This window comes from Phacochoerus africanus, chromosome 5 (assembly GCF_016906955.1).
Source record: "Phacochoerus africanus isolate WHEZ1 chromosome 5, ROS_Pafr_v1, whole genome shotgun sequence".
NCBI classification, from domain to species: Eukaryota; Metazoa; Chordata; class Mammalia; order Artiodactyla; family Suidae; genus Phacochoerus; species Phacochoerus africanus.
In genome coordinates this window covers 109858347-109876983 of record NC_062548.1, presented here as the reverse complement: position 1 = coordinate 109876983, position 18637 = coordinate 109858347, and the positions used below count along the sequence as shown (strand labels likewise).

General features: G+C 36.2%; 1 pseudogene; it reads right to left on the bottom strand.

Annotated features, from left to right (window-relative positions):
* Positions 1 to 3958: 3958 nt before the first annotated feature.
* Positions 3959 to 4470, bottom strand: LOC125126855 (60S ribosomal protein L12-like; annotated as a pseudogene).
* Positions 4471 to 18637: the final 14167 nt, after the last annotated feature.

The window sequence follows — 18637 nt, the reverse complement described above, 5'->3', positions numbered from 1 at the left end:
TAAGTGGTTAACAAACATTTTTCAGTGTATGGATTATCTTTTCATTCTCTTAGGAATGTCTTTCACAGAGCATTTTTTTTTAATTAAGTTCAACTTATTATTTTTTCCTATTATGGATTATACTTTTCATATTGTATATAAAAAGTCATTGCCAAATACAAGATCTCCTAGATTTTCTCCTGTTATAAAAAGTGTGTACATTTTACATTTTATTATTAGGTCTATAATCCATTTTGAATTGTTATTTGTGAAAGATATAAGGTCAGTGTCTAGATCACTTTTCTGTATGTAAATATCTAGTTGTTCCAGAATCATTTGTTGAAAACCTCTCCTTATTTATTTATTTATTTATTTATTTATTTAATATAATGATTTTTTTTCCATTTTAACTGATTTACAGTATTCTGTCAGTTTTTTTATTATTATTTTTAATAGTTATTTCCCCAGTGCATTTTTTTTCCTACTGTACAGCATGGTGACCCAGTTACACATACATGTACACATTCTATTTTCTCACATTATCATGCTCCATCATAAGTGACTAGACATAGTTCCCAGTGCCACACAGCAGGATATCATTGCTAATCCATTCCAAAGGCAATAGTTTGTATCTATTAACCCCAACCACCCCACTCCCTCCCCCTCTCCCTTGGCAACCACAAATGTATTCTGCAAGTCTGTGATTTTCTTTTCTGTAGAAAGGTTCATTTGTGCCTTATATTAGATTCCAGATATGAGTGATATCATATGGAATTTGTCTTTCTCTTTCTGACTTACTTCACTCAGGATGAAAGTCTCTTGTTCCATCCATGTTGCTGCAAATGGCATTATGTCATTCTTTTTTATGGCTGAGTAGTATTGCATTGTGTATATATACCACTTGTTCCTAATCCCATCATCTGTTGATGGACATTTGGGTTGTTTCCATGTCTTGGCTATTGTGAATAGAGCTGCAATGAACATGCAGGTGCATGTGTCTTTTTTAAGGAAAGATTTGTCTGGATATATACGCAAGAGTGGGATTGCTGGGTCATGTGGTAGTTCTGTGTATAGATTTCTAAGGTACCTCCATACTGTTCCCCATAGTGGTTGTACTAGCTTACATTTCCACCAACTGTGCAGGAGGGTTCCCTTTTTTCCACAACCATCCAAATCAAATACCTGGGAATATACATGATGAAGGAGGTAAAAGACTCATATGCTAAAAACTATAAAACATTAATCAAGGAAATTAAAGAAGATGTAAAGAAATAGAAAGATATTCCATGCTCCTAGGTTGGAAAAATTAATATTGTAAAAATGGCCATGCTACCCAAAGCAATCTACAGATTTAATGCAACCCCTATCAAATTACCCATGACATTTTTCACAGAACTAGAACAAACAATCCAAAAATTTATAGAACCACAAAAGACCCAGAATTGCCAAAGCAGTTCTGAGGGACATAAAACAAATAGGAGGCATAACTCTCCATGATTTCAGACAATATTACAATGTCATAGTCATCAAGGTGTGTGGTACTGGTAGCAAAAGAGACCAATGGAACCAAATAGAGAACCAGAAATAAACCCAGACACCTATGGTCAATTAATCTTTGGCAAAGAAAGCAAGAACATAAAATGGGAAAAAGACAGTCTTTTCATCAAGTATTGCTGGGAAACTTGGACAGCTGCTTGCAAATCAATGAAACTCACTCCATGCATGAAAATAAACTCAAAATGGCTGAAAGACTTAAATATAAGATAAGACATCATCAAACTTCTGGAAGAGAATATAGACAAAACATTCTCTGACATCAACCTTACAAATGTTTCCTCAGGTCAGTCTCCCAAAGCAACAGAAATAAAAAAATAAACCAATGGGACCTAATCAAACTGACAAACTTTTGCACAGCAAAGGAAACCAAAAAGAAGACAAAAAGACAACTTACAGAATGGGAGAAATAGTTTCAAATGATGCAACTTACAAGGGCTTAATCTCTAAAATATGCAAACAACTTAAACAACTCAACAGCAAAAAAAAAAAGCCAACAATCCAATGGAAAAATAGACATTTCTCCAAGGAAGTAAAGCAGATGGCCCACAAGCACATGAAAAAATGCTCAACATGACTGATTATTAGAGAAATGCAAATCAAGACTAACATGAGGTACCACCTCACACTAGTCAGAATGGCTGTCATTAATAAGTCCACAAATAACAAACACTGGTGGGGTTGTGGAGAAAAGAGAATCCTTCTCCATTTAATTTCTTCTGCTTGTCAGATCCATTTCCTATATTTGTGTGAATCTGTTTTTGGGCCCTCTATTCTGTTCCATTGATTTATTTCTGTGTTTTTCCGCCAGTACCACATTTCTTGATCATTGTAGCTTTATAGTAAGTATTGAAGTCATGTAGTACCAGTGCTCTAACCTTTTTCTTCTTCCTTTTTACTGTGTTGTCTACTCTGGTTTTATCCCAGAGAAACATTAAAATCAATTTGTTGATATCCATAAAAAATATGCTGGGATATAGAGTGGGATTGGGATTGTATTGAATCTATGTATCAATTGAAAAAAATGAAGATATTAACAATATTGTGTCTTTCTCTCCAAAAACATGAAATATGTGTTTATTTAGATATTATTATTAAAACATATTTTTTTGCATCTGTGGCATATGGAAGTTCCCAAGCCAGGTTTTAAGCCACAGCCACTGTAGAAGCAATGCTGAGTAGTTATGCTGCAGACCACACGGAAAGTCCAGATCTTCTTCAGTATTTTTAATTAATTTTTTTCTTTTTTTTTTAGTTTTTTTCAGATAGATCTTATACATATTCTGTTGGGTTTTTACCTAAGTATTTATTTTTGAGGAATGTTACTATAAATGGTACTGTTTCCACTTTCAAATTCCAGTTGTTCCTTGATAGTAAATAGAAAAGCGATTGGCTTTTTTAGGTTAACCTTGTATCCTGCCAACTTGCTATAATTGTTTGTTAGTTCCAAGAGCTTTGTTGTTGTAATTTTTTCTTCAGTTTTTTTATATAGACAATCAATATCATTTGTGACAAAGACAATTTTCTCTCTTCCTTCCCTATTTACCTTTTATTTGATTTTCTTCTCTTTTTTTTTTTTTGTCTTTTTGCTTTTTCTAGGGCCGCACCCTCAGCATATGGAGGTTCCCAGGCTAGGGGTCCAATCGGAGCTGTAGTCACCAGCCTACGCCAGAGCCACAGCAACGCAGGATCTGAGCCACATCTGCAACCTACACCACAGGTCACGGCAACGCCGGATCCTTAACCCACTGAGCAAGGGCAGGGGTCGAACCCGCCACCTAATGGTTCCTAGTTGGATTTGTTAACCACTGCGCCACGACAAGAACTCCTGATTTTCTTCTATTTTTGCATTATCTAGGTCTTCCAGTAGGACATTGAATAGGAGTGATGAGAGAGTACATTAATGTTTTATTCCTGATCTTAGGGAGGAAAAAACATCTATTTTCTCACCATTAAGAAATGTTAGCTCGGAGTTCCCGTCGTGGTGCAGTGGTTAACAAATCCGACTAGGAACCATGATGTTGCGGGTTCGATCCCTGGCCTTGCTCAGTGGGTTAAGGATCTGGCATTGCCGTGAGCTGTGGTGTAGATTGCAGACACAGCTTGGATCCTGTGTTGTTGTGGCTGTGGCATAGGCCAACGGCTACAGCTCTGATTAGACCCCTAGCCTGGGAATCTCCATATGCCGCAGGAGTGGCCTTAGGAAAGGCAAAAAGCCGAAAAAAAAAAAAAAAAAAAAAAGGAAATGTTAGCTGTATGTTTTGGGGAGATACTTTTTATCAAGTTGAGGAAATTGCTCTCTGTTCCTAGTTTGATGATGATTTAGATGCTGGATTCTGTCAAATGCTTTTTCTGCTTCTGTTGATTTAATTTTCTTTTTTTCCCCATTAGTTGTCAAATAATCTTTAGTTTTTCATTGCAGTTCTTAGCTAGCTCAGCATTCAACTACACCACTGTTGATACCATCTATGATGTCATGAGGGTGGCAGCCATCAACATTGCAGCCCACAGACTGTGCAGTCCCCAGGATCTCTTTGATGGTTCCAGAAAATTCTCTAGCTAAAGATCAGTGCCACATATGTTGGGCAATGTTGATAATCTCATCAAAAATGATGTTTCCACTCTGCTTAGTGTTTTTCTGCTTCTTTCTGTCGCTTGGCAGTTCTTGAGAGCTTTGATGATCAGGGCAGAGGCAGAAGGTACCACTTCAATCTGGGCTTGTCTGTTCTGAATGGTCAGTTTCAATGTAATTCTCAGACACTTCCAATCACCCGTTGCTTTGGTGATGTCATCATCGACCTTTTTTGGAGACAGACCCAGGGGGCTGATCTTGGGGGCCAGGGCAGATGTAGCACTGACTTCTCCACCAGTGCATCTGAGGTAAATGACTTAGATCTTGTTGGGGTCGAACACAGGTGGCATGGTGTGGTGGATGGTGTCAGATGAACCCAGATTCAGAATGGCTGAAGAAAGTTGCACCTTGGCCTCCTCAGAGCTGAAAGCCGAAAGCTATTGATTAATTTTCTGTAAAGCTCCTTGGGTAGTCCACTCTTTGTTTTCAGAATCTCTTCGTATATTAGAAATATAGTACTTCAGTGACAATGAATTCAAATGGACAACTAATGTGTTTAATGTCAAACTTGAAACTCAAAATTATCTGATAAGCTGAAATGTCAAGCTGAAATCTGTAATAGACAAAAGGTAAGTCCTATATATCTCATTAAATACAAAATAGGCCAAAAATTGGGTCTCGCAGGAGTTCTTGGAAGAAATATGTAGCAAAATTTTGTTGGAAAAACTTTTAATATCAAATAATAGCATTACCTGGCTGATCAACAACCATTTGGTAGTAATTAGTTTCTATTTTCTGAGGGGCAAATTTTAAGAGATTCCAAGATGAAGGAGAGTGTGTTGTGTATTATTTTCATAGTGATCACCCTAATGTAAGGATGTGCTGGGACATCAATACCATGAGATGGTAATAACAAGAGTAAAAGCTAGAAAAATGGAGGACTTAATGTGGATGCATGATAAGGAAATGAAAATATTTAATGGATTGCTATGCAAAAGAAAATTTAGGTGAGTTCTGTATTAGCACAGAGAAGAACTAAGAATAGCAGCTAAAAAAAGGAAGATGTATCTTAACTAATTAATTAACATATATATATATAATGTTGCCATTGATTTACTTGAGGTATAGCTCTCCTTTTTAGTCATTGATGGAATAAAGTTAAGTTCTTGGGGCATGCTATTGTAGAGTTTCTACATGGGAGAAGGAATTTCACTTTCTGTGACAGAAAGAGACATCTATAGTCCATTCAAGAAGATGCAGCATTACAACTCTTTTTTATTTTTTTATATTATTTTATTAATATGGGTTGCAGCATATGGAGGTTCCCAGGCTAGTTGTCTAATGGGAGCTATAGCTCCTGGCTTACGCCACAGCCACAGCAACACAGGATCTAAACTATGTCTGCGACCTACACCACAGCTCATGGCAACGGCAGATCCTTAACCCACTGAGCGAGGCCAGGGATCGAACCCACAACCTCATGGTTCCTAGTCAGATTCGTTTCTGCTGCACCACGACGGGAACGCCACAACCGTTTTTTAAAGATGCATTCCTTTGGTTAAGGTTGATTATTAGCAAGGGGTGAACCTCTAAATAGTAAATGGTTAGCAGATTGGTTTCTTTGTTTGTTTTTGTTTTTTAGTGTGAACCACCTAATAGTTTTTTTTTTTTTAATATGGTGAATAATAATTATTTGATATTCTATTCTCTGGTATGAATACATTTAAACCAAATACTTTTTTGTTTTGAGGGTAGCATAGAAAATGACAATAGCCTTGCTCTTTTAAATAATTCCATTACAATTAGGAAGACAAAAGAAAGTATAACTTTAGCAGAAAATTACAATTAAACTTGGTACCAACTAAACTATCAGAAGATGAATGTAACTTAATTCAAGCCAACAAGCTTTGAGTGCATTATTTGTATAAAGATAGTTAAAGATAATCAATCCTGTGAAGCCTGGATGTAAATAATATAGGTGGCACTGGCTGAAGAATTCCATGTGGAATGAAATCATGCCTCCTTTTGATGTTTTTATACAATTAGTACATATTCAGTGCTGTGGTTTTCAGTTTTTCTTTTAAATGTTAAAACTCTCATGTAAGAGCCCTAATTGACACATTTCCAATTATTCTTTTCTTTTATGCTATTCTAAATATGTCACTGACATTGAAGAAATATCCCAATTAGGAATTTAAAGGCTTAAACCTGCTTCTTCTTGAATGAACTCTTGCTATGTCCTACTTGCCCTACATTTTGACTCATTTACATGAAGCAGTGTGAACCTCTCTGTCTCCTCTTTTCTCCCTGTTTATGGGTAATTTGTGTAAAAATCCACATTCATCAGTAGAATACTTAAAAAAAAATAACTTTCCAAAAGCAGCAGAATTAGTTTTTATTGTTCCTTCCAGTTGAATTTGTATTGGAATAAATTGCCTTATTTTGTCTCTAAACAAACGCTATTTTTGAAGAAACATAGTTGCATCTGGCTAATTTTAAACTTTGATCGGTAATGTGATTCTGATAGAGTTAGTCCAATTGTCTGGCTAGCTTCTGGTGCTTATTAACTTCTTAAAGTAAAAGAATGAAACACATACTCAGTGAGACTATGAATGTAATTTCTACTAATTGTCTTAATGAAGGAGATACAAAAGAGCAAAAATATCACTCTCCAGTAATGTTCTTAGAAAAGGTAGAGTAGTACAAACTTCCAACTTTTTGGAAGTTCTTTTTGTTCATTTGTTTTGTTTTTTGTTTTTGTTTTTGTCACTCATCTGATTAAACGAGGATATGTCTAACAACATGACCTCATGCATATTTTGTATCTACATAGCTTATTATAATAGGAGTTTCCAAATTTTCCTATTTTATATCTAACCATTATTTCTTTTTCTTTGGCTGCTAGGGAACCCAAACTGCAGTTTATTTTTATTCTTAAAGGAGCAGTGAGAGAGATGAGCAAGGCCCCAGATGAGTAATGGAGGAGCCCGTTAAGGCTCCAAGCACTGCTACTAAATGGATCCCTCAGAGGCCATTATAGTCCTCAGAGGTGACTTTTCCATCCCATGTGAGCCCTAGAGGTGACTTCTTCATAACCCACAGCCTGCCTTCCCATTTGAGAAAGGACAAAAATACTAAGGAAAATTTAAGGGTGGGAAAGAGATTTCATTTCAAAAACTAATGCCCTGGGAGGCTGCAGTGTTATGTTAAGGTTTCTGAAGCTGTGTCCCTCCCTCCCCTAGAGGTGAAGAGCATTAGAGGGCGGCCAAGGACACAGAAGGAAGGAAAGCCTGTATGCCTTGAATCTAGCATCATAGATACAGTCCTTGCTTGACTGGAATAATAAGGAGTCAGAAGTGAAGCAATGCATCAAAGACAATTGATAATGTAGGATTTGAGGATATATCAAATTTCTAGTTAACTCCTCTTGCTAGTAGAAAGTAAGGGATAACTGACAGAGGTCAACAAGAGGACATCTAGACTAAAGCAGTGTGGACACAGCATTTACTATTAAAATCCTCTATCCCTTCTAAATTACTTCTTTGTCCTCTCTGGAATAAGTATATTCCCTGTGGAGAGCAGGTGTTTTTGAAGCAAAGGCCACAATTTCCATCCTGGTGTGCACCACCTAAGTTTGGAGAAAAAAGAATAACAAAATATAAGACAAAAAAAAATCACAAGAGTAACAACAAAGGTAAAGGTCTTGGAAGTAAAATTAGAAATTAACTCAAAGTGTACACTATGCTAACAGAAACATATAAAAATGCATAATTTCGCAAGACCCAGGGCTGCCTTATAACCAGGAATGGCTTTTATCATTTAAAAAAATGACTTGGGATTCCAAACAATAAATATTTCCAAAACTAAATATATATATTTAAAGTACTTATCTTTAAAAATGGGTATTTTCTTGGGACAAAAACTAGCTTCTATTGTAAGCCAAACCCAATTAACTCATACATTTTATATAGTCACTTAATAATTCAGTCACGCCTTGAGCCTAGCACTATAGTAGGCACTAGAGATACAAAGATGGTCCATGTCAGAGAAGACAAATGTCCCTCACATATAATTATTTAATTATAATTGTGTTAAATGCCATTGAGAAAGGATATTTTCCAGTTTCACTTGAATTTTTCATTGCCATTAAACACATGAATGGAAGGAAATGAATTGCTTTTTTAAAATATTCCTTGTACTGGTCAAGAAAAGGAACTAAGTTTAAGAAGAGAAAGAAAAGAGAGCAACTTCTTGTCAGGCTGAGCTTCCCATTCCATTAGACTGGGAATGTTTTTAAAAAGTACATATCAGAATACATAAAGAGTGGCAGTTTTTAAAGTACATTAGGTTATATGATAGATTAGATTTTCTATGGTTTAAAATAAGTTTTTAAAAAGTACAAGATTCACTATATTCAAAAAGGGAAAAAAAATAATAGCTTATGCAATGCATCTGGCCCATTACCCTTTCTAGTCTTTCATGTAGGAATGTCTTTTACCTCCTTTAAAATTAGCTCAAATACCCCTTCCTTAGTGACACTTACTGGGATCAGTAGCTGTTGGAGGAGGTCATTGAGAAGACATGGCCGCTAGATTGACCCAGAAGCTGGAACCAGGCAATGGCAGGGACCCCTCTGTCTCCTCACCTTTGGAATGTACATTCTGCCCACTATTCCCACAGTGGGGGCCATTTTCAAGGACATGGACTTGAGAGAGTAAAGTGTTGTTGAGATCACCTGGACTAAATAAATACGTGACTATACCCAGTTAAGGCATGAATGTAAACTTTTAAGAATTTGGTGGCAGATGCAGGGATCTAGTGATTTTGTAACTGCCTAGGGTGAGCCTCCTATGCAAATTCCCTTGCTTATTAACCTCACCACCTATCAATCTGGAGCTACCTCTGTCTTCAGTCTCTCCTTGCGCTCTAAGTACTGGCACCAATTTGTGAATCAACAGTATTAAAAACTAATAGTTATTTTTTTTCTTTTTAGGGACACATCTGCAGCATATGTAAATTCCCAGGCTAGGAGCCGAATTGGAGCTGCAGCTGCCACCCATAGCAACACCGGATCTGAACTGCATCTGTGACCTACACAGCAGCTTGCAGCAATACCAGATCTGTAGCCCATTGAGTGAGGCTAGGGATCGAACCTGCATCCTCAAGGATAGTATGTTGGGTTCTTAGCCTGCTCAGCCACAATGGGAACTCTTTTTTTTTTTAAACCCTGTTGTGTGTTATTGTGTTTTGTGTCTTCTATAGTTCTTACCACTTTAACCATTTAACCTTATTTTCAACTAAGTTTAGAAATTAACTGAAGGCAAATCAATCCATCTGATATGTTTCTTTTTCTTTTAAATTATGTCTTTTCACTTTTTAGCAGTTCAGTAGTGAAAGAAATTATTTTATTAGTCTTATTGGTAAAATAAAGAATGGTGAACTAAGTATTTGCCAATAGAAGTGTCTTTTTCCATGTCATAAGACACTGTTTTGGAATGAAAACAGCAAGATAAGAATCATATTTACTTAAATATCATAAAGAATGTCAGTCAAGGAGTTCCCATCTTGGTTCAGCATAAACGAATCTGACTAACATCCATGAGGACACAGGTTTGATTCCTGGCCTCACTCAGTGGGTGAAGGATCCGGCGTTGCCTTGAGCTGTGGTGTAGGTTGCAGATGTAGCTCAGATCTGGCATTGCCATGGCTGTGGTTTAGGCCAGCAGCTATAGCTCTGCTTCTATCCCTAGCCTGGGAACTTCCATATGCTGCGGTACGGCCCTAAAAAGACAAAAAAAAAAAAAAAAAAGTCAGTCAGTAGTAGCAATTATAAATATTAAAGAACAGAATGTAATGAAAACTTCCATGCACATAGTTTCTCAGTCACACTTAGTGAAAAATTATTCTCCAAATTTTTCCTCAAATTATGCAAATATTGATAATTAACCAAATATAATAAAGAATTATTTTTAGGCCAAATTAAATTACCAACTAAAATCATGTTCTACTTACATGGTTCTGGAACCAAAACCTCTACAACTGCCAACTTTCTTTCTGTATTAACATGATGCTGCTGTCTAGTTAACTCTTGCTCAGGAAGAGCAAGTTGTAAATAACTTTATTGCTTATTCTAAGAACTTCCCAGAAACCCATTTAAAATGGACATCAGGCTGTTCAATTTTCAATAGATAGAATGGAAAAGACTGCTTCTTAAGACTCCCTTTGAAACTCTCTCTTTAAGACATTAGCTTGTGTGTCCATCAATCCTAAACCATTATATTATGAACCTTACCCAGTCCTGACTCCTGATGAAGTACATTGCCTTAAACCAGGCTGCCAAACTTCATAGAAATCACAGCTTTACTGTCTCTTCTTTGAAACGCTACCCACATTCTGTCGATATAGTGATCTCCCTGACAACAATAAGCAATAAACTCAATTTTTCCGTGTCAATAGATTATTTTGGTAGCATTTTATCAATTCTTATTAAATGAATAAAGTCCCTTTTTTCATTAACAAATTAAAGTTTATATACACCAAACAAACTGTCTTCCAGGTTAGATTTGAGTTCAACAAATTTCTGGTTTAAAAAAAAAAAAAAAGAAGAAGATGGCTGTTTGAAGTAGTATTTGGCCTTCACGTGGAATGTTTAATGCTGTATCTTCCTTGATAAAATGTATAGTGTTTGAAATTTCAAATAAAATATATTCAAGCTGTTATTAAGTACAAAACTGTATCTCAAACCATTTCCTTTGATTGTTCAGTAATTTGAAGTTTATATGTGAGTGCATGCTTTCATTCAGATAAAATGGTTGAAATTTGATGCTCCAATACTGCAAAAGCAGTGAGTTTCCATTCTTTTTTTTTTTTTTAATTTCCCTTTTGTGGCCACATCTATGGCATATGGACGTTCCCAGGCTAGGGGTTGAATCAGAGCTACAGCTGCCAGCCTACACCAACCACATCCACACCGACACTGGATCCAAGCTGCGTCTATGACCTATACCGTAGCTTGTGGCAATGCTGGATCATTAACCCCTGAGCTAGGCCAGGGATTGAATCCCCACCCTCCTTTAGACACCCACCTAAAGACATTTATCCTTTAGACCTATCTAAAGGCATTGTGGCTTCTTAATATATGAAAATAATTCTACTAATCTTCTGTAATCACGATAGCATCTGTTGTCTTTCCAGTAGCAGTGTTAGAATTATAAATTCTAGAAGAATACAAAGTAGATGTACCTTGAAGTTGATGTAGTCCTACCTTATAAACAGCTAGAAGCTTAAAGACTTGCTCAAGGTTACACTGCCCATTAATAAGAAATTTGTCTCTAATACTCAAATTCTGTAACTCCCAGCTCAGCACCATTTCTACTTTAACTCAGTTTTGGTTTGATTCATGCTCTTTCTCACTGTCTCTGTTGGATTAATGATACACATTTGTAAGATGGATGACCAGGGCTGTTGTCATTTTTCTAAAGAGATGTCCATCTACCCTCTTCAGCTCAACAGAATCCATGCAAACTTTTCTTTCTATGTCTCCTTTATTTCTGTCAACTCTGTAAAAATGAGAAAAAAAATGCCAGTACCAGGCATTGCATTGATTCCATTGCAAAGCCTTTTCATCATAAACAACAACAAATAGTTGTTGAACATTCACTGTGCTTACTGCATACTTTATCATTTTCTTTTTTCTCATTCTGCTGTAACTCTCTCAACCTCTGTATCTTTTCTAAAGAACACCTTTGCTTAATATTGTCTTCAGTTTTCTTGTGCTTAAAGAAATAACCCATGTGTAAATCTGATTTTATGCGTAGCTTTTGCTTTGGAAGAAATGCAAACCTCATACAATGGTTAAACTACATATGGCTACTTCACAGTAGGCCTCCTCCATGAGGGCAGAATAATCAAATTGACTTCTATAGTAGACATTTTATTTATTCAACACAAAACAAACATTTCTGTAATTGTATTACTTTCCTATAAATGAATAATTTAAGAAAGAAAATATCACAGAGTTACTGTGGGTATTATGAATATGGGACAAAGGAGATGCAAAGAAAGAGCAGTTCGTGCTTAATGGGTTAATCTTGGTGAGATTGGAAGAAGATGGTGGTCTTGAAGATGGTAATGTTTAGGTTTGGAAAAGTAGGGCTAAAGAATTTGCTCATGAGAATGGATATGGGTGTGAATAAAAAAGCACAGTTAAGCATAATGTGTACTTTAATATTTTAACATGATTGTTCAGATTGTAGTGTTGTCTCTTAAGATGACAGGCAAGACGGATTTATGGAAATACTTCAGGATGCTTATTTAATAAATTTCATAGTACGTAATGAATGTTCGAGTAAAGGTGTCAAGTTGGCTGTTGGATCTGTGGCAGTGGAACACCTGCAAAGAGATAGGAGTCATTGTTGGATAGATAATGTGTTAAAAATGGTGTGGAGTTAGAGAAGATCGCACAGGAAGAATGTGGAAAAGATAATTGGGTTAAATACCAAGCAAAAGGAATTGAAAAGTAGCATCCAGTGATGTAGAAGAAATCAGTGAATATGAAAATCCAGAATAAGGTATTTTATTTTATTTTGGCCACACCTGTGGAATATAGAAATTCCCAGGCCTGGGATCAAGCCCACACAAAAGCACCAACCCAATCTGTTTCAGTGACAATGCGGGATCCTTAGCCTGCTCCTCCACAAGAGGACTTCTCAGAATAAGGCATTTTTAAAGTGAGGAAGTAGTCAGCTGTGCCAAATGGTGTTGAGAGACTGGTAAAGAGAGGGCAGAGGCACACTCTCAATGATGCTCTTACAAGAAGGATTTTCACTATGTGATAAGGAGAAATGAAAAATCAGAGTGGAAGTGGAAAGAGAATAGATCAGGAGTTCCTTGTTGTGGCTCAGTGGTAACAAACCTGGCTAGTATCCATGAGGACACGGCTCTGGTCCCTGGCCTCGCTCAGTGGGTTAAAGATCTGGTGTTGCCCTGAGCTTTGGTGTAAGTCATAGATATGGCTCAGGTCCTGCATTGCTGTGGCTGTGGCGTAGGCTGGCAGCTGCAGCTCTGATTTTATCCCTAGCCTGGGAACTTCCATATGCCATGTGTGTGGCTCCTAAAATAAGTAAATAAATAAATAAAAAGAAAAAATAAAATGAGAGAATGGATCAGAGGAAAAGGATATTTGCAGGAAGAAAATTAATTTAATAAATTTGGAGTTGAAAGAAATAGGGGTTGTATCTGATGAGATAATTAGGGTTAAGGGAATTCTTTTTTTTAGATAGGTAAATGCAAAAAAAAAATCATACAATGTAACTCACAATAATTTATTTAAAAATTTTTTGAATTACAGTTGATTTATAATGTGTCAATTCCTGCTATACAGCAAAGTGATCTAGTCATATATATGTACATGATTTTTCTCATATTCCATCATGTTCTATCACAAGACATTGGATATAGTTCCCTGTGCTATACAGTGGGACCTCATTACCTATCCATTCTAAATGAACCTCTAAAACTTTCATTTGTAATGCAGGTTTAAAATTGCCAAGAAGTTTAACTATCCAGTAAATGAAAATTGAGTCAATGTGTGGTAGCCACCATTCTCAAGCAATCGACCTTTAATAAACATCTTAATTTCAGAATCTAGGCATGAGCAGATTGTATCAAACTACCTTAATTTAGGAAGCTTCTGTGTAAACTTATGCTTAGGTAGGGAGGGATATGTGTGGTGGAATGTGGGGATTCCTGTATTCCTACCTAGAGGCAGAAAATAAAGGTGGATTATAAAATTACTCTTCCAGTAACTTACTCAGCTACTTCCATTTTACCATCATCTCTCACCTGGATTCCTAACAGGTGTCTCTGCTTCTTCTTCTCTTGTCCTAGCAATATTTTTTCATCTATCAGTTAGATTAATCGTGTTAAAATATGAGATGTTACTCTTCTGCTTAAAATCTAACAATAGTGCTCCATTTCATTCAGGTTCACAGCCTACAAAGCTTTATACGTTTAGATGTCTATAACCTTTATGATGTTATGTTCTGCTAAGTCTTTGTATACTCCATTCCAGCCACACTCATTCCCTTTACATTTCTCTGATGTGTCAGACAGATTCCCATATTAGAGCATCTTAGCTAGGGGACAGTTGCCTCTGCTCAGAATACTCCTGGATACTTTCATGGCTATCTGCTGGGGGCCCTTGCTCCACTGTCTAAATGTTACGTTTTTAGGGAGTTCTCTGCTCACTCAACAGGTTAAAGATCCGGTGTTGTCACTGTAGCAGCTTGGGTTGCTGCAGCAGCACGGGTTCGATTGCTGGCCTGGGAAATCAATATGCCTTGGGCTAGGCCAAAAAAAAAAAAAAAAATCTGTTTGGCTATTAGAAAATGTAACATTACCAAATAGAAATATTTTTTAAAATGTTACTTTTTCCATGACACAGGTCTAGTTCCAGATCCTTATTACTTTAATTCAAACACACTCATAATATATACATTTGTTATAATAATTTCATTTTTCCTAGCTCCCCCTGCAAGAAAGTGAGTGCTTTGGGTTGGGGGAGGGACTTTACTGTTTGACTCATTAGTTATATATCAATTGCTAGGTATAAAACAGACCATCAGTAAATATTTTATGAATAATTGGATTTTTTCCAATATTTTAACCAATATTTCAGTGCTGAATGCAGTGACCTGCACATAGCTGTTATTTGTTAAATATATGGATTTATTTATTTTCTAAATTTTGTAGGTGCTCTCAGATCTCCCTGATCTGACTTTCATAGGACTTACACTGTCACTTACTTTCCTATTTGTCCCTTCCTTAGGGAGAAAAAAAAAAACAACTCTGTCCAATTTCCTAATATTTAGAATTTAGGCATATTAATTCTGCCGGGTGAAGTCAGTAATTGGACACTAAATTTCACTCCTGTTTACTCTTTGCTTGTTCTGAACAATTAATTGCCTGAGAGTCTTTCATAGTTGTATCAAATCGAGGGCTCAAATGCTATGTGTCAAGTTCTTATTATTCTACTCACCCATCTTCCACTTTCTCCTTTGTACATATATGTACTAAAGGCAAAATTTTCTATTGCTAGTAATCATGAAAATCATCTGGATTTGATTATAGCAGTTTTGTCATATTCACAAACATTTTCAAGCTATTATGTTCCTTGATATATAGGTCTTGTTAGGACATTGCTCTTGTCCTCTTTGTGGTTTCTAACATACAAACTGGTAATTTTACTTTATTTATGCCCTCCTGAAGATAGACTATTCTATAAATCCAGTTTTGGAATATAGGGAAATCATTTCAGAGAGCTATTTGGTCATTTACCTGTGAGGATAAATGGGACACATTTGGGATTGATGGAAAAATTTCCTCTTGGATCTACTTTGCCCTCATTCCCAGTGAAAACTATAACAAATGCATATCAGTACAAATGCATATCAGTACAGTCATTTGTTCTGTTCTAAAAACTCCCTGGTTAAGAGTAATTAGAAAAGCACTGCAGTTTATGATAGTATCAAACTGAGAAATTCTGTCTTGCTGCTTATAATTTAAGAATATAGACGATTTTTTAAAAAAAAGTTTTTTAAAAGCATCAGTTAGTTAACAAGATACAGAGGAATAACTGGACTAAGATGTAAGAGAAGAAAGAATTTAGAGAGTTAAGCCTGGAATTTGGCACTTCTTTGGCTGAGGATCATTTGCGAATCCAGAGGAGCTGCTCAGGTCTTTGACAGAGTTTCAGCACTTTGGGGACAAAAGTTGGAGTCCAGAGCTTGCCAAAGGTGAGGTCTCTGGTTGAAGTGTCCTGATTTAAATTTGAGAACCAAATCTAAGGAGAAGATGAGTCAGAAGTAAAATAGTCTTAGAACAGACTGCAATCCACTGTCAAGTCACTTATGTGGCCCAGGAAAATTGGATGAAGGTGAACCTGGAAAACTAGAACACGGAAAACTGGAAATCTTGAAGTGCACCTGTAAAAGTAAATGAAAATTCTTTCTGGAAGATAATAACATCATATTAAGCCTCAAATTATTTCAGCTGAAGTTTTCAAATGCTATGTCTGGCAACAAAGATAACAGGAGGCACAAGGAGAGAAGGCAACATGAAAAGGTACCACTGCAAATAGCAGATAATGACAAAGACCCATAGGTGTGTCAGAGTGGAAATATTATGTTCATATTGGGGAAAAATATTATGTTGACTATGCCCATAGAAGTAAAAGCTATTTTTGTTTGTTTGTTTTGTCTTTTGTCCTTCTAGGGCCGCACCAGCAGCATATGGAGGTTCCCAGGCGAGGGTCTAAATGGAGTTATTGCTGCCAGCCTACGCCAGACCCACAGCAACACCAGATCCGAGCCACGTCTGTGACCTACACCACAGCTCACGGTAATGCTGGATCCGTAGCCCACTGAGCAATGCCTCAACCTGCAACTTCATGGTTCCTAGTCAGATTTGTTTCCACTGCGCCATAATAGGAACTCCATAATATTGTGATTTTAAAGAAAAGGACTAATTAGAAATTCTAAAACTGAAAAAATACAATAACCAAAGTTAAGAATTCAGGAGATGGAAGTTCTCAATGTGGATCAGTGGGTTAAGAACCCGATTAGTATCTGATGTGGTGCAATTACTGGCCTTGCTCAGTGGGTTGGGGTCCGGCATTGCTGCAAGTTGCAGATACAGCTTGGATCTGGCATTTCTGTGGCTGTGCTGTAGGCCCTAGCCTGGGAACTTCCATATGCCACATGTGCAGACTTAAAAATGAAAAAAGAAAAAAAAATTTGGGATAGATTGAAGAGCATATTAAACACATAAAGAAAGAATTCATGAATCAGAAAATAGGTCAAAAGAAACCCTCCAGAAGGAAACTGAAGAAACAAAATATAAAAAGAGCAAAATAAAGATACCCGGAGTTTACAGTGAGAAGGTTCAATATATATTTACTTGCGATTGAAGAATTGAGGAAAGTAGACTAAGCAGAATAAATATTTTTAGTGACTGTAATTTTCCAAAAATTTTGGAAGAGATCAAATAGAGTTACAAAGCCCCATAAATTTCAAGTAAAACTTTGAAACCTAATTGGGAAGAAAAAATAGTGTAAGTCAGTGAATATTATTCAGTTCAACTGAGGGGTATTTTATTAGAAATACTGTTAATTGTCTAGTACAATTGATATAAACCATACTAGGAGAATGCTTGGTATGTAGAGGTGCTATAGATTTGTAATTAACATAGTTATTTAAAAGTATATCTAAAAATGATTGAAACTGGTTTATTTTATAAATTGATTATACATTCTTATATGATATACATTTTTGGGAGTCTAATTTGTTTTACCAAATTAAACGAAAATAATTTCAGCAATGTGCAAATTATTATAGATTGAAAATTAATGTGTTCTAAATTTATATATACTTATTTCAGTGCAATAAGATGAGATCATCATTGTCCCATAAAATTTCAAACTTTATACAAAACTGTTCATATAATTTTAATATGATATTAAGTAAAGAAAAGCAGACCTCTGCAGTCTCTGGGCTTTTGCTGGCCTACTTCTTTTTTTTCTTTTCTTTTCTTTTTTTTTTTTTTTAACTTTTTTCTTTGGTGGACATATGGAAAGGTTGAATAATGTAAAAGAGCTTAGAGGAAAGCCTTCATACTTCTGTATATCTACCACCTAATTTTTTAATTAAGAGTGACTGCAGAGACACTGCCATATGTTGAGAGAGAGTATGTAAATGAAAGAGATTCCCCACATCCCAACTTTCTGCTTCTGACTTTGAGACACTTTCTGTGTTAAATTTCCAATTTAAAGCTGAGATGAAGCCTCCAATTACAGAGTGCAATTGTCCTTCTTGAGTTATAGTTATCAGATGGTAACCTTGAAAATTCCCACCAGAGACTTAACTAGGAGTCAAGTGATGAAAGGAAATAAAAGAAATCCTGGTTGATTTTCATGAAATAACCTCCTGCCTGGCACAGGCCCATTTTGGCTTCAGAGTGATCTTCAGAGAGACCTGGGGAATGGAACTGATTGAGTCTTCACAACAGGGCTGTAGCACCTGTGAGACACACTGGGGAGTATTCAGGGCAGAAAAAGTCAGGAGCTGGTGAATCTTGTTAAGCCCGATACTGGCATCACATCCATCAGTAACGCTGTGGTCAAACTACTTCCCCTCCACCCAAGGAGAGAATTTTGAGGTGCAATATGTATAGAATGGATGTTACAAACCGTTTTTTCTGATAACATGATTTAGTGAGAGGTGCTCATCTTCTTTCTGCCACAAGCAAGGATGAAAATGAATGCTTTCTGAAAGAGGGAATGGAAGTTGGAAGAAAATTAGGGCAGAGAAGGAAGAAAATAAGTGGAATTAAAAAGGGGGGATAAAACAGATATAAAAATATCAAAATAAAACCAAAGTAAAATTATGCATTGAGTATTGTATTAATACCTGATAATATCATATGCTTCTTATGGAAACTATAATGGAGAAAATTAAAGTGAGCAAAAATGTAAAG